General features: G+C 37.0%; 1 protein-coding gene across 1 annotated transcript in view; it reads left to right on the top strand.

The window, feature by feature from the left end:
* The first annotated feature begins 794 nt into the window (after positions 1 to 794).
* The window catches only part of LOC129243050 (peptidoglycan-recognition protein LC-like), a 32381-nt gene continuing 18518 nt past the window's right edge, over positions 795 to 14657 (top strand). Inside the window, exon 1 of the mRNA XM_054880125.1 lies at positions 795 to 1219. The gene's annotated coding sequence lies outside the window, so the exon portion shown is untranslated. The remainder of the gene's footprint in view (positions 1220 to 14657) is intronic.

Genomic DNA, 14657 nt, shown 5'->3' with positions numbered 1-14657 from the left:
TTTTGCAATAAGTTCACAGTAAGAAATTCAAGTCCTGGCAGGTCTAGCGATCAGGGAGGTCAATGCATTGCCTTATTATTGTGACTAAAAATAAATGGAATTGATTACGCACTTAGAAGAAAGGTAACCTTTTCTGGTAGAGCCATGTCCAAATATATAAGAACACATACATATATGTATTGTAATAATTAAAATTGGCAAGAGGCACTTCTCTCTTGCTGCTTTAATACCTCTATGCTGGGGAATATCATATACATATGTATGTACGAGTATATTTAAAAAAATGTTTTCAATATTTTTATTGATTATTCTATTCTCTTTTGCACTTCGCTTAATCTAATTATCGGGCGACTACGGAGGAGAGAAACCTCGAATTGGTGATCGCAGTGCTAACATTCGTACGCATATGTGGAGCAGCGTGACAGAGAACTCACAGCTTCAACAGCTACGAGTACTCCGGCTCGATTTTGGTATCGGTAACGTCGCTGTTGTAGCTACACTCAGTTGATCGCAAACGCTTGAGCAAACTGTTTACAGTTACGTGCACGGAGAAAAGTTACTTACGTGAACTTGCTACGTACGTAGGGATTTTGAGGAAATAATAAAAATAAAACTTTACTACCTTGTAGTTGTGATACGCCGCCACTTATAACTTTTTGTTCAAACTAGTTGTGCGTGCTTGGTGAATAAAAAAAAATAAAATAATTAATATACAAATATAAAAAAAAGTTCAGTAATTGCCATGAATATGTATGTGTAATTATACAAATCCATATTTACTAAATATATCTTAGTTAAACGGAAAAATGGAAATTTTACAACGAGCTTTTATTGATATTTAATAAGTTTAAAACAGAGCTTTTCTATGAGCAGCGACTCGCTGAAGTCACGGAAAGTGTGTGAAGAAAATATTTAAAAATAAATGCAAATAAATAAAAATAAAATTTCAAAAATCCGTATGAAAAATTAAATAAAGTGTTAACTCGTTGAAAAGCAAGAGAATATATGAATATATGTATGTATTGTATGTGGCTAATACACTAGTTACTTGTGAGTGAGTGAAGTTCAGAAAACAGCGGAAAATGAGATTTCACAAAGAACGTTGTGCAACGTGAAATAAAACCAGTTGCTTTGGGATAATATAAAACAATTTTTCTTTATTTGCAAAGATTTAAATAGTGGAGAAGAATAAAGGCGGCGCACGAAGCATCGATGCAATGTAAGTATGCACACATACGTGCATGTATGTGCATGTGTATTTGTATGAACTATGATAAGCAAAAATTCTAGTTAATATGATATTTATACACCAACGTAACCAAAATCGTTCAAATTAAAACATGTTTTATAGTTTTTAAATTGGACTATGAATGTTTACTGTACTTTACAATTACAATTAAAAAAGTAAGATATAAGATAAGTGGAGTGATACTCCACTGGAGAGCTTTCCACATGCGCACAGAATAAGTATACATATGTATGTATGTATGCATAAATACATACAGGGTTTGATTGAAAACTAATGAGCTTTATTTTTTTAAGCAGTTTTATCAAACCTTTTGGCTTATACAACTAATATTCTTCAAAATAGGACCCTTGAGCGTCAATACACCGCTGATAGCGGTCCTTCCACTGCAGGAAACATTTTTTAAACTCATCCGCCGGAATCGCGTTCAATTCGGCTGTCACAGTTTTTTGGATCGCCTCGATGGAGTCGAAACGCCTCCCCTTCAGCTTTCTTTTCAGACGCGGGAACAAGAAGAAGTCCGGAGGAGACAGGTCTGGGCTGTAGGGAGGGTGGAGAAGCAACGGAACCCCCATCTTGGCCAATGCAGAGGTGCAGAGGAAGGCGGTGTGCGCCAGCGCATTGTCGTGATGAAGGGTCCAATTGTTGACGAGGTCGGGCCGAATCCGGGCGACGCGGTTTTTCAGCCGAAGGAGCACTTCTTTGTAAAATGCCGCGTTTACAGTGCTTCCTGGAGGTACAAACTGTTTAGCTTTACGCAAAATTTGATCGAGTAACGTTGCTTCAACGATCGCTGCATTTTCGCCACTGCAAAATCCTAACGCACTTTTAAATGCACCGCTGTTGCTAGCGAACTGGGACCTGTTTCTAGTGGAAGGGGAAGGTCCAACGACCATTTTCCCCTACCAGCCGATTTGGTTGATCGCTTGGCAGACGCTCCGCGCGGGAAGGCTCATTACTTTTCAATCAAATTCTGTATGAAAGTGTCTGCAGGTTCGTGATTCGAATGGATTTTGAGAATCATCCACATTTTCAAACAGCGATTTTTCGTACAACTACTTATAAAATCCATAAACGTGCCTTTGGCAAGGGATTCATAGTTCCATAAGTACATACATACATAAAAGTATAAGCGATCCCAACAAAAAAACAAAAAAAAACACGATGATCATTTCGATGAAACTCAACGCGCCTCAAAACTTCGACATGAGCAGACATCTGACGGATCAAGGAAGCGAAGCTCAAAATTCATGAAAAGTAACACTTCAGACTGCTGTGTAACCTCGCGGATGCGCTCCAACAAGAGAGGCTTTATACGCTCGTCACCTTAATTTCAACAGCTAGAGAATACTAATCGTAATAATATTGAATGCTGCTTATTTAGGTGAAATCAAATTGTTGTTTTTTCTAATAGCGGTCGCCCCTAGGCAAGCAATGGCAAACCTCCGAGTGTATTTCTGCCATGAAAAAGCTCATCATAAAAAATATCTGCAGTTCGGAGTCGGTTTTAAACTGTAGGTTCCTCCTTTGAGGAACAACATCAAGACGTACGTCGCAAATAGAAGGAGGAGCTCGGCCAAACACCCAAAACGTGTGTACGCGCCAATTATTGTATATCTAAATTGGTTTCTTTGTTTTAAAAAACGAATCTGTGATGTCGAAAACATTTAGATCTTTTGACATTGTTTGAGCTTGAAAAATAAATATAAAGTTCTTAATTTCGATGAGATAAATTCAGAAGAAACATAACTGTGGCGCCGTAGCCGAGTGAGTGGCGCGGTCACATGAACAAAATTGTGTTCGGCAACATTCCTTCCCTTTGACATTTATTTCTTTAGCATCTTCTGGTTCTGCAAAGAAGAGAACGTTCGCCAACAGTTTCCTAAATATTTTAATGAAGAAGGCAAACTTCTTCTTCTTCTTAATAGGCGCGATAACCGCTTACGCGATTTTGGCCGAGCTTAACGCGCGCCTGTCGTTTCTTTCTCATGCTAATCTGCGCCAGTTGGACACACCAAATAAAGCTGAATTCTTCTCCACCTGATCTTTCCAACGCAGGGGAGCCCTTCCTCGTCCTCTGCTACCACAAGCTTTTTTTCTTTTTTGTCGGGACAGACTAGCAAGTACAGCACTCAGTCACAATTAAATCCATTCTACTGCTACCACCAGTTGGTATCGCATCGCATGCTTTCAGAGCTGGAGGTTTTTTATCCATTCGGACGACATGACCCAGTGAGTGTAGCCGCAGGATCTTTATTCGCTGCGCTATGTCTATGTCATCGTAAAGCTCATACAGCTCATCATTCCATCGCCTGCGATGTTCGCCGTTGCCAACGTGCAAAGATTCAAAAATCTTTCGCAGAATCTTTCTCTCCAACACTGCAAGGAAGACTTCATCGGATATTGTCATCGTCCACGCTTCTGCGCCATACGTCAGGACGGGCATGATGAGAGCCTTGTAGGGTGTTAGTTTTGTTCAACGAGAGAAGAATTTACTACTCAGTTGCCAGCCTTAAGTAGCACTTGTTGGCAAGAGATTCTTCTTTGGATTTAAAGGCTGCCATTATTATAACAGCGCGTTTGTTAAATCCGATGATGTCAATATCATCGACGTACGCCAGTCACCCTATCTGAAACCTCGTTTGGTATCAAACGGCTCGGAAAGGTCCTTCCCAATTCTGACGGCGCCGCTGGTATTAAGCAACGTAATCTTGCATAGTCGTATTATTTTTGCGGGGATACCAAAATCAGACATTCGTGCTGTCGAATGCAGTTTTGAAGTCGACGTAAAGATGGTGTGAATGAAAAAAATTAAAATTAACTTGAGTATCTAGAAATGGAAATTAAGGAAAACATTTTTCTAATAGCGGTCACCCCTCGGCAGCCAATGGCAAATCTCCGATTGTATTTCTGCCATGAACAAGCTCCTCATAAAAATATCTGCTGTTCGGAGTCGGCTTGAAACTGTAAAATTTGCTTTTTTAATCGACTATAAAAAAAAAACTAATCAATATATTTTCAAACCTTTTTTTTTATTTTGAAGATTGAACATTGTCATTTATGAATGAAAAATAATATCGTTCAAATGACTGCCACGACTGGCTTTACAGTAGGCCATTCGATTAACCCAATTTTTAAGCACATTTTCGATTGTTTGGGCTCCAATTTCATGAATGGCAACTTCGATTTCGTGTTTTAAAGCATCAATCGTCTCTAGATGGTTCGCATAGCATTTGTTCTTAACGGCTCTCCACAAAAAATAGCCCAACGGGTTTAAATCACTGCTCCGAGGCGGCCAATTGATATCGGAATTCAAAAACGGTAGCCAAAAGTTCGAGTGTAACTTTGGCAGTGTGACAAGTTGCACCGTCCTGTTGATTCCAAATGTCGTCCATGTCATCCTCTTCAATTTTTGGAAACAACTCGTTGAGCATGTCACGGTAACGCTCGCCATTTACTGTAACCGCGGCTCCTCGTTTATTTTCGAAAAAAATGGCCCAATGATGCCGTCGGACCAAAAACCGAACCAAACAGTGACTCGTTGTGGATGCATTTGCTTCTCTACAGTAACGTGTGGATTTTCTGAGTCCCAAATCCGACAATTTTGCTTATTGACGTAGCCACCGATGTGAAAATCAGAAAAGAAGAAGAAGACTCACCACTTTGGAAATAGGTGTTCAATATTTCCCAATTTTGTTCAAGTGTATAGCGTCCCATTTCGTAAATGTCATAGTCTAAGATCCGGCTGCAGATTTGGTGTAGTCATCGAGTACATGCTGAAATCCACATTTTTACCCACATTTATGATTAGGAGAATAAAAATTCACCAAGTTGCCAGTAGAAATTTGGCCGCAAGTATTTTTAATTAATTTATTGTTAATTGATTTTGCGGGAAAAATTTCACTAACCAAGTTTTGAGATAAAATATCGTTCGGTTTACTGCAATAGGTGTAAAGACTTAAAAAACCCGTAGTTGCCATTGCGCGCTTGGCCGCACCTCTCCGCAGCCAGGTATAAACAGGTATGATTTCGATATATTTATACATCCATAACGTATATTGATCTGTTATAGATCAAAATATAGCTAATTTTTTTCTCATTATTATGATATATGGCAACCTAATTAAATCTGGCCGCAAGTTAGGGTTGCCAGCAGTTAAATATGGGAAAAATTGAAGGTTGAGTGAGAGGAAGCTAGCGCGTAACATCACTAGTCTAACAAGGATAGCGACATTTTAAGTCTATTGCGCATTCGTCAGATGTTGGTGTTCTCAACTAAGCAGCCTGCGACATTTTTATCCTAACCTACAAACCACGTTGTTTTGGAGTTCGTAATATATAACGTCTGATATATTTCCTGTTTATTCCCTTTGTGTGTCTAAAACTATCAAATAAATTAATCTGTACCTCCTGCATTATTTCATTGCTCAGGCAACATGATGAAGACGGACAAGTCAACTTTAGGTAAACAAGTGACGGCAAAGATTGCACCAGGTAATCCCGGACAAGTCGACGTAGAAATCATCGATGGTTTCTATTATTTATATCAAATTGGTGCTACTTTGCCACAAACATTTGGAAAAGTAGCAGAATCAATATTGATCAAACTTTGCTCTAGAAATGCTGCGGAAGTACATATTATATTTGATAGATATTTGACGCCTTCTATTAAAGATTGCGAGCGACAGAATCGAGAAGGAGTTGATATTCCATACACAATTAATGGCCCTTTGCAAACAAGACCCAATGATTTTTTAAAAAGCCTGAAGAATTTCCGTTTCAAAGAAGCATTGGTAAAATTCTTAGCAAATCATTGGATCGATGATACTTTTGCAACAGTATTAGGAAATAAAAAAAATTTTATTACTGTTGGCGAGCAATGTTTCTCATATTGTTCTGCTGCAAATCGCGTAATGCAAACTGAAGAAACGGAATTAGCATGTCAACACGAAGAAGCTGATACAAGAATTGTATTCCACATGAGCAAATTACCTGAAAATTCAAAAATTTTGGTGAAAGCAGCAGACACTGACGTTTTAATAATTCTATTAGATAATATGCATAAATTTTCAAATTTGCAAATTTGGCTGGCAAATAGCACATCAAAAAAAAAGTAATAATAAGGACGAAGTTTACATAAATTGTACGGACTTATCAATAAAATTAGGCGCTACTTTATGTCTTGCTCTTCCTGCTTTTCACGCGTATACGGGTTGCGACTATACGGCTGCATTCTTTAACAAAGGGAAAATTCGGCCCTTTAAAATATTTATGAAGCAACCACATATTCAAGAAGTTTTCGCGTCTTTGACGAATCCTAATGACATCTTTGAAGAAGCAAAAATTGATACAGTTCAAGAGTTTACGTGCCTTATGTATGGACTTCCAAAGTGCCAAAGTGTGAATGCCGCAAGATTTTTATTATTTAACAAAATGTACGCTTCAAAACAAAACAATGAAAAATTTATGAAAAGAATTAAAGGTTTCGACTCAACTCATATTCCACCATGCTGGAAATCCTTGAAACAAAAATTATTGCGGACGATCTTTGTTAATTCGATGTGGCTAAATGCTACTGAGCCACATTGTATCAAGTTCAGCGCGGAAAATAATGGTTGGCTGGTATCAAATGGTTTCTTAAAACCTACATGGTTCTTGGGAGACTCAACTCCAACGCAAGTGGAGAGTGTGCTGTGTGATTCTGCAAACAAATCCTCCAATAATGACGGCAATTCTGATATTTGCAGCGATGAAAGTGATAGCAGCGATGATAGTATAAATGAAAGCTCCGATGATTCAGATTTTTAAAAATAAGTCACGGAATTACAAGATATATTTTTTTAATTTTCCATATACTAGAATGTTTAATCTATATGTACCAAATAATTGATTTCTTGAATAAAATCAAAAATTATTTCATACAGTACTTGCACAATAGAATTTTTAACTTCCCGTTAAAAAAAATTAAAAATGTGGATGTGTGGATGTGTGTGTGGGTCAACCTCTTTTCTAATTTTTTTTTTACATAGTAACCTTGGCTTTTGATCAATATTAATTTTTTGTTGTATTTATAAAATTTGTAGTTTTGAAAGAATGATTATTCTTTTGGAGTACTTATTTCTTTGGTCGATCTTGCTATTGTTTGAACTGGTGATTGAGAACACCAGCATCTGACGAATGCGCAATAGCCTTAAAATGTCGCTATCCTTGTTAGACTAGTGATGTTACGCGTTAGCTTCCTCTCACTCAACCTTCAATTTTTCCCATATTTAACTGCTGGCAACCCTAACTTGCGGCCAGATTTAATTAGGTTGCCATATATCATAATAATGAGAAAAAAATTAGCTATATTTTGATCTATAACAGATCAATATACGTTATGGATGTATAAATATATCGAAATCATACCTGTTTATACCTGGCTGCGGAGAGGTGCGGCCAAGCGCGCAATGGCAACTACGGTTTTTTTAAGTCTTTACACCTATTGCAGTAAACCGAACGATATTTTATCTCAAAACTTGGTTAGTGAAATTTTTCCCGCAAAATCAATTAACAATAAATTAATTAAAAATACTTGCGGCCAAATTTCTACTGGCAACTTGATGAATTTTTATTCTCCTAATCATAAATGTGGGTAAAAATGTGGATTTCAGCATGTACTCGATGACTACACCAAATCTGCAGCCGGATCCCGTACTAAACCTTTAAGTAAATTATGAACACATTTGACATGTCATTTGTGTTACCATTCTCAAAAAAATAGGTGGTTCAAAAAGCAAAAGCTTTATGGCTCACAGATACAATATATATAGAAATGGAAAAAACAAATTAGAATTGAGTCTATAAGTCTTTAATTAAGCCTACTTTACTAGCAAAAATCATCCTGAAGTTACCAAGCAGCGTTTTGATTGATTTCTTCCAAACTTGGAACTTTATCCCACAAAAGAGGAACACGAATGAAGCAACTGTCAAACTGTTATTTTGCAGTCAACTTTAAGTTTGGCAATACGAAAGAAGCGCAAAGCGTGTTGCCATCCTTCTCCCACGAACAAGATGTTTCCCTTCCAAATGTTTCCCTGTGGAAATGGGCACATTTGACATCAATTTGGTGTTCATACTCTTACTTGTTTCTGCTATTGGAACAAAGTGTCGAGTGCTGAATGAATATAGGCGAAAAGAGTCGTATATATTAAAGCACCGAGTAAAAATTTAATTTAGAAAAATCATTATTTATTTTTTAATTTTTATAACTGAACGGAAATTAATTTTTCAAGTTTTGTTTGAATTTTGCAAGGGAAAATGCATATCTAACATACTAAGAAAAAAATCGTCCTGACTAACCGAAGTATAAAAAGTCAAATTTCTCTAAATATTAGGCGTTTTCTTTTTTTGTAATCATATTTCCAACTTTCGAGAAAAGTATTAATTATATAATAATACTTCAGAGTTTTTTACATATTTCACGCGCTACAAGCTTATTGGAAATAATTTTTTAAAAGCTTTTCAACGCGGAAGATATGGGAGGCATGCAAAATCTCAACCTTTTAAAAAAAACGTAAAAAGTAAAAGTAAAAAAAGTAAAGGATTGCCCTTGCCTGCTGAAAGCGACGTTTATTAGAAAACACCTTTTTATCATTTGGTGTTTCATGCCCGTGGTTTCGAATACGATTACTACCGACTGGTAGTTACGCACCTACCATTTAGCTACAGTGGACGCAGTATTACTATCCCAATTACTACACATTATATATCGCATATATTCACATAGTTTCGGCAACCTGTTTGCATACACACTTAAGGGATCCGTTACAGCTAAATAACATATCGCTGCATGTTAAGTTAACACTTTTTCGCTGAGTAAAAAATGTGTACCTTTGTCTCTTATAAAGGCAGCAGATGAATTAAAAAAACATTTTTTTTTGTTTTTGTTATCAATTCTCAGAAATGTGTTTGTAGAAACACCCGTGCAAATTCTCTTGGAACAAACGCTCACAAACACACATATACACAAATGCACGACTGCCCGAGTACTCGGGTATGGAAATGTAGGCTGAGCCGAGCGCATTCGAAACGACAAGGCTGCACGTTCCAAATAGCCGTCAACTGTGCACTATAATGGCGTAAATAAGCAGGGTTAAACAGAAAAACAACAATGAAAGGAATAAGTACATATGTAGTTGTTTTTGTCTTTGTAGTTTGTTTTTGCTTTCTTGTTTACAACCGGTTGCGGATAATTAATTTTTTTTTACATTCAGGTTGTTAACTTTTATTCATTTCGTATGTGTATGCACACATACATATGTATGTATATAGTATGTATATAGTATGCATATCGGGGTGTCTCTCCAGAACTAGAGAAAAAATTGCACTCTACTTTCAACTTAAGTCTCCTAGTGAGAGAAAACATGTAACAAATATTCAGATTTATTGATCAGAACTGACCATAGACAATTTATTTAAAATTTCTATTTATATTATTTTTAAAATATTTATGTAAAAAAAATTCCATTGGGCACGTGCTCGTAATTCTCCTCCTAAACTTTTTTTTCGTTTTTATGGGGACACCCGGATATTTCTTAGCTCTAGAATCGAAAATCGTATGGTCCGTATACAATGAACTCTTTGAGAAAATGTATGTGCTAGATGGTATTGCGACCGAAATCTTATGAGGTTAGGTTCGCATTCAGCATATCCAAATATTTATTAATTGCATAAACGGAAAAAATTACTACGTTGGGTTTCGCTGTTGTCGAAATATTGCGAAAAATCGTATTTTGTCTCAGAAGATCATATTACGAGTATTTTCAGGAAAAATGGATTCTCTAGGTGGCATTCTGATCGAGATGCTCCAAAAATCGTATTTGTGGTCCGGTGTAAAATTACGAAAAATAAAGATGTTTACTGTAAATGGCGCCTCTAACTGGCGAAGTGGTTGAGTTACGAGTATTTATAGAAATGTTTTAATGCTTTGATAAATCGGGCATCAAAAGCACAGGGTGTTTATACGCATTCTATAAAATACCACGAATATGGATTTGCAAGAATAGAAGATAATACTGGCCTTCTTTAGCCGATTTTCAATGCATAGCTTCCAATGGAGTTTGGAGTCAGGTATCACTCCCAAAAACTGAACTTCCGATGGAAGCGGAAGAACGTGGTTGTTTAGTTTGGGAAGTCCAAAGTGTGGGGGTTTATATTTTCTGGAAAAAATCAAGAATTGCTAACAAAAAAATGTTTTTTGGAAATAGTAGGCTGTAAAAAGTAGATGTAGGAGGAGAAGAACAGGGAAGCATTAGAAAACCGATATATGTACGTGTATAATAGCAATTTATTGGGCAAAATAACGTGTGAGTTCAAATACTAACAGCAAAAACGAAGAACTGACATGCACATACAAGAGAAGTGTATTTCTTACTAAACAGGTTAAATGATCGGGACGATCTAGCGAACTGAATTCGATCGGCTCACTAGAGTTAATCACCTTATATAGCAGCATTCGGCATACCATAGACCTCGCCTGTTGCACTGCAAATGCGGCTATCCCACGATAGAGTTCTATTGAAAATTATTCCTAGATTTCGGGCAGTGTCAACAAATTTTATAACAGAATTGTTCAGATTCACTGCATTGCAGTTGTCAAGTTTAAATGTCACAATATTTTAACACACTTTGTAGAATCGAGCCTTAGGGAAAACCTTTAGTTACGGGTAAATAGTTAGACATATTGTCACCGGCACAAACAGCTTGTGAGCGGTCACTGAGGTATGATTTTATTAAATGTAATGCTGTCAGTGAGAAGCTGTTAAGTTTCAAAGCTAGAAGTTCGTGATTGGCAGTCCCGAAAGCTTTAGAATGATCCATTAGTGTTAATAAAATTACGCGATCATTGTCAATGTTGAGTCTGATATCATCCGATACACTAATTACCGCCATTATACAGGTTCGGTTGGATTTAAAATCAGATTGGTACCGATTAAGCAGCAAATTTCGACTCAGAACAGGATTTATCTGAGCATACATTATGTGCTCAAACACCTTGGACAAAAAAGGTGGTATTACGATAGGTCTAAAGTCCGCATTCGATTTCCTAATTGAAATTATACTAGCCGGCTTCGAACAGTGAGGAAAAACAGTCGTGGTTAAAATGTTGTTTAATACATAAGTTACTTAAGACATAAGATATGTCCTGCAGCCCTAACACAGCCCATGTTATAAACCACACGAAAAAATTATGAGACCAACTAAAATTCATATATTTGTATTATCAGCTTAGGGCTTACAATTTATGTTTTCAATATTTAAACTTTTAATGATAAATACTTTAAAAATATCCAGAAATAAGCACTTATTTCATCAAATATAAATGTATTATTGTATTAAGAAAAAGATCTACAGAGCGAAAAAAGTATAAGGCTGCAGGAAGGCCATTCTGAAATTGATATTTTTTCGCTGCCAAAAACTCTTTTGTTGTTTTGGAAGCATGAACGGCTGCATTGTCATGTTCGAAAATTCACTCCCCATCGAATTTTTCATTAAAAAAGTAATAAGTATTTCGTTTAGAAGTTCTAATACTTGACACTAGAAACATAGAGGCATTTTGCCTTTAACACTAATAGTTGCCCAAACTATGACCCTCTCCTCAATTACGAGTCATTCGCTCCTTCTTTTTCGACCGTTAACATGCCACTACATTTGGGAACCATCTGATCCATCCGGATTGAATTCTTTTCCATCGGAAAAAAATACTTTTTCCCATTAATCTTCCCAAAATTTGTACTTTTCAAACATACCTGTTTGTTTTGTGTCGTGTGGTTAACTTAGGTTTAGATGTTCGTTTTGCATTTTCTAAAGTAGAATGAGCTTACAAAATTTGTTGCACACGGGTAGTAACCCCGATACTCCAAAATATTGTCTCAGCTTATTATGCATTAACAACCAAATTGTTATTATTAACTGAACTAAAAAATTTATTACGTGCCTTCATGGGTTTAAAGTATTTCTCTGAACTTTTCTCTCGTTTAGGTTAGGTTAGGTTAGCCTGGTTGGCAATAAGCCGCGCATAGACCTTTTGGTCCCTAGCGATACCAGATGGAGACCGACCTCTATGAATACTTGAAGTAGACATCATGTAGGATGTCAGCGCTTTTGGCGAATCTAAGTAGGGCTGGGAGCTCCGCTTTTGAGACGTCTTCCAGACCCTCAAACAGTGGGGCTCCCAGGCATTTTAGTCGCGTTTTTAATAATGCCGGACAAGCGCACAGAAGGTGTTCTAAAGTCTCCTCAACATCCTCTCTGCATTTTCTGCATTTGTCCGTGTTAGCAATCCCTATCTTGTACGCATATGCAGCCAATAGATTGTGGCCTGTTAGCATACCTATGATAGTTCTGCATTCCTTTCGCGAGAGCGTAAGTACGAATGGAGTCAGTTTTTTGTCGTTAGTTCTGCACATGACTTTTGCTGTTCATATGGTCAAGTTAGTCCACTTAGCTTCCACTTGCCTTTTCATGTGGTCATCCATTTCGTTTTATATTGTGTTTAGCGGTTTTGGTATGTCGTTTCTTGTTTTCTCTCGTTTAGTATTGTTTGTTTCCTCCTCTGGCTGCTTATGCATCAGTGCTGGGCACGATGCCAGCACATGGTTGGCGGATTTATTTTCCCCATAAAGAACTTGTAAGTTCCTTTGGAGTATACTCCAAGGTTAATAAGATGATAATCCAATCTACAATTCTTTGTTAGAATTCTTATGATGAATCTGAAATTACTTTTAATTAATTCCATATAATCTTAAAATCGGTTTAGGTTGAAGCTGCCTATCATTGATTTTGATTTCGATACTCTCGGATCCTCGATAAACTGAATTAGAGAGGAGAAGTTACCCTTTCATAAGCCACAAAATGGTCCTGGGCCAATAAGTCGGAAGGCCGCCCCATTGCTGGCTTATTTATCTGCCATTTTGTTCCCAGTAATTCATATGTACCCTGGAACCCATAGAATACGTACTTGGTTGTTCTGGCCTAAGATATTTAGGTTATTTAGCTTCTCAAGACATTCCAGCACCAGTTTTGGTGTAGCCTGGAAAGACTTGAAAGCCTTGATTGCTGCCTTGCTATAAGTAAGGATAGCTATGGTTCTGTTGTTATAGTTGCATTCAAGGTTAAAAAGAGCGCAACTTTCTATTCCGTAGACTTCCGCTTTAAAAATACTTCTATTCGTGCCTAGCGCTTCTGAGTATCTTTTTCTCGGTCCGCAGACACCTGCCCCTGCACCTCTACGAGTGATCAGCCTGTGTACCTTGTTAATATATTCTGGTTTATCTTATTGATTTTAGATAACCCTTCTCAAGTATTTTTATTGCCAACAACCAGATAGAGCCGCTATGCATTTAGCAGTTCAATCTGACTATTTACAAATCCTGGCTGAGTTCCCTTTTTCTGCGATTTCTTCCTTTTCCTAAATAAGAAAATATGGTTAAGCAGTAGACATTTGGATGGAACGAAGATGTCTTAAATGTAGCAAATACATACATGTATATTTTGAAGGTCTCGAGGAATCATATTATTGGAATATACACATACATATCTATCTGATGGATATCTTTCTTACTTTATCAAGGGTGGATACGCACAGTGCGGCCGATTCCCGAGAAGCTGGCCAAAACTCAAAAAATTAAGTAATTGATTCAAAATTTCTTACTCGGGGGTTGTCGGGGTCGCTGATTACGAATTTGATCTTAAAATTTTGAAAATGCACCCCCTTCCACCCCTATTGGCCACCCCCTCACGTGAAATAGCGTATATTCTAGAACATAATCAAGATGCATGTTAATTTATATGTTTTCGGGGTCGCTGATTACGAATTTGATCTTAAAATTTTGAAAATAGCATAAAAGCCAAGGTAGCAAGTGGTAGCAGCTGAATCTTGTTTTATTCAGTAACCATTACTTTTTTGAGTAACCTTTAATAGGTTTCAAAGCAGCATATGACGGCGTTGTATTACTATACAGTTTGAAAACTCAAATTTTATAAACAAATTGCAAAAAATGTATCTACGTATTGCTGCAGCTAAAAATTTTGTGTCGAGGTATTGATATGTACTAAAGATTTCTCGTATTTTACTAGCCTTCCGAAGATGATTCCATTTGGTTTTGTTCAATTTACTCCATTACAAAATTTTTCAAATGTGTACAACTTTCTCCATTCATCGACAGTAATACGATGCTCAAACGAAGGCCACGTTGCGACTGAAAATACAGAGGATACTTAGGGTACAGGACGTTGCTATGAACGGTTTTCACTACTCAAGGCATTACTGTAGCCAACCCAAAGACAAAAAAAACTCTATCTAGAAACTTTTTTTTTCGACTTTTGGCCAGCTTTTTGGGAATCGGCCGCACTGTGATACGTGAGCTTA

Source organism: Anastrepha obliqua, chromosome 3 (genome assembly GCF_027943255.1).
Source record: "Anastrepha obliqua isolate idAnaObli1 chromosome 3, idAnaObli1_1.0, whole genome shotgun sequence".
Taxonomy (NCBI): domain Eukaryota; kingdom Metazoa; phylum Arthropoda; class Insecta; order Diptera; family Tephritidae; genus Anastrepha; species Anastrepha obliqua.
Note: the sequence above shows the minus strand (reverse complement) of the source record. Positions and strands in the feature narration are given on the sequence as shown.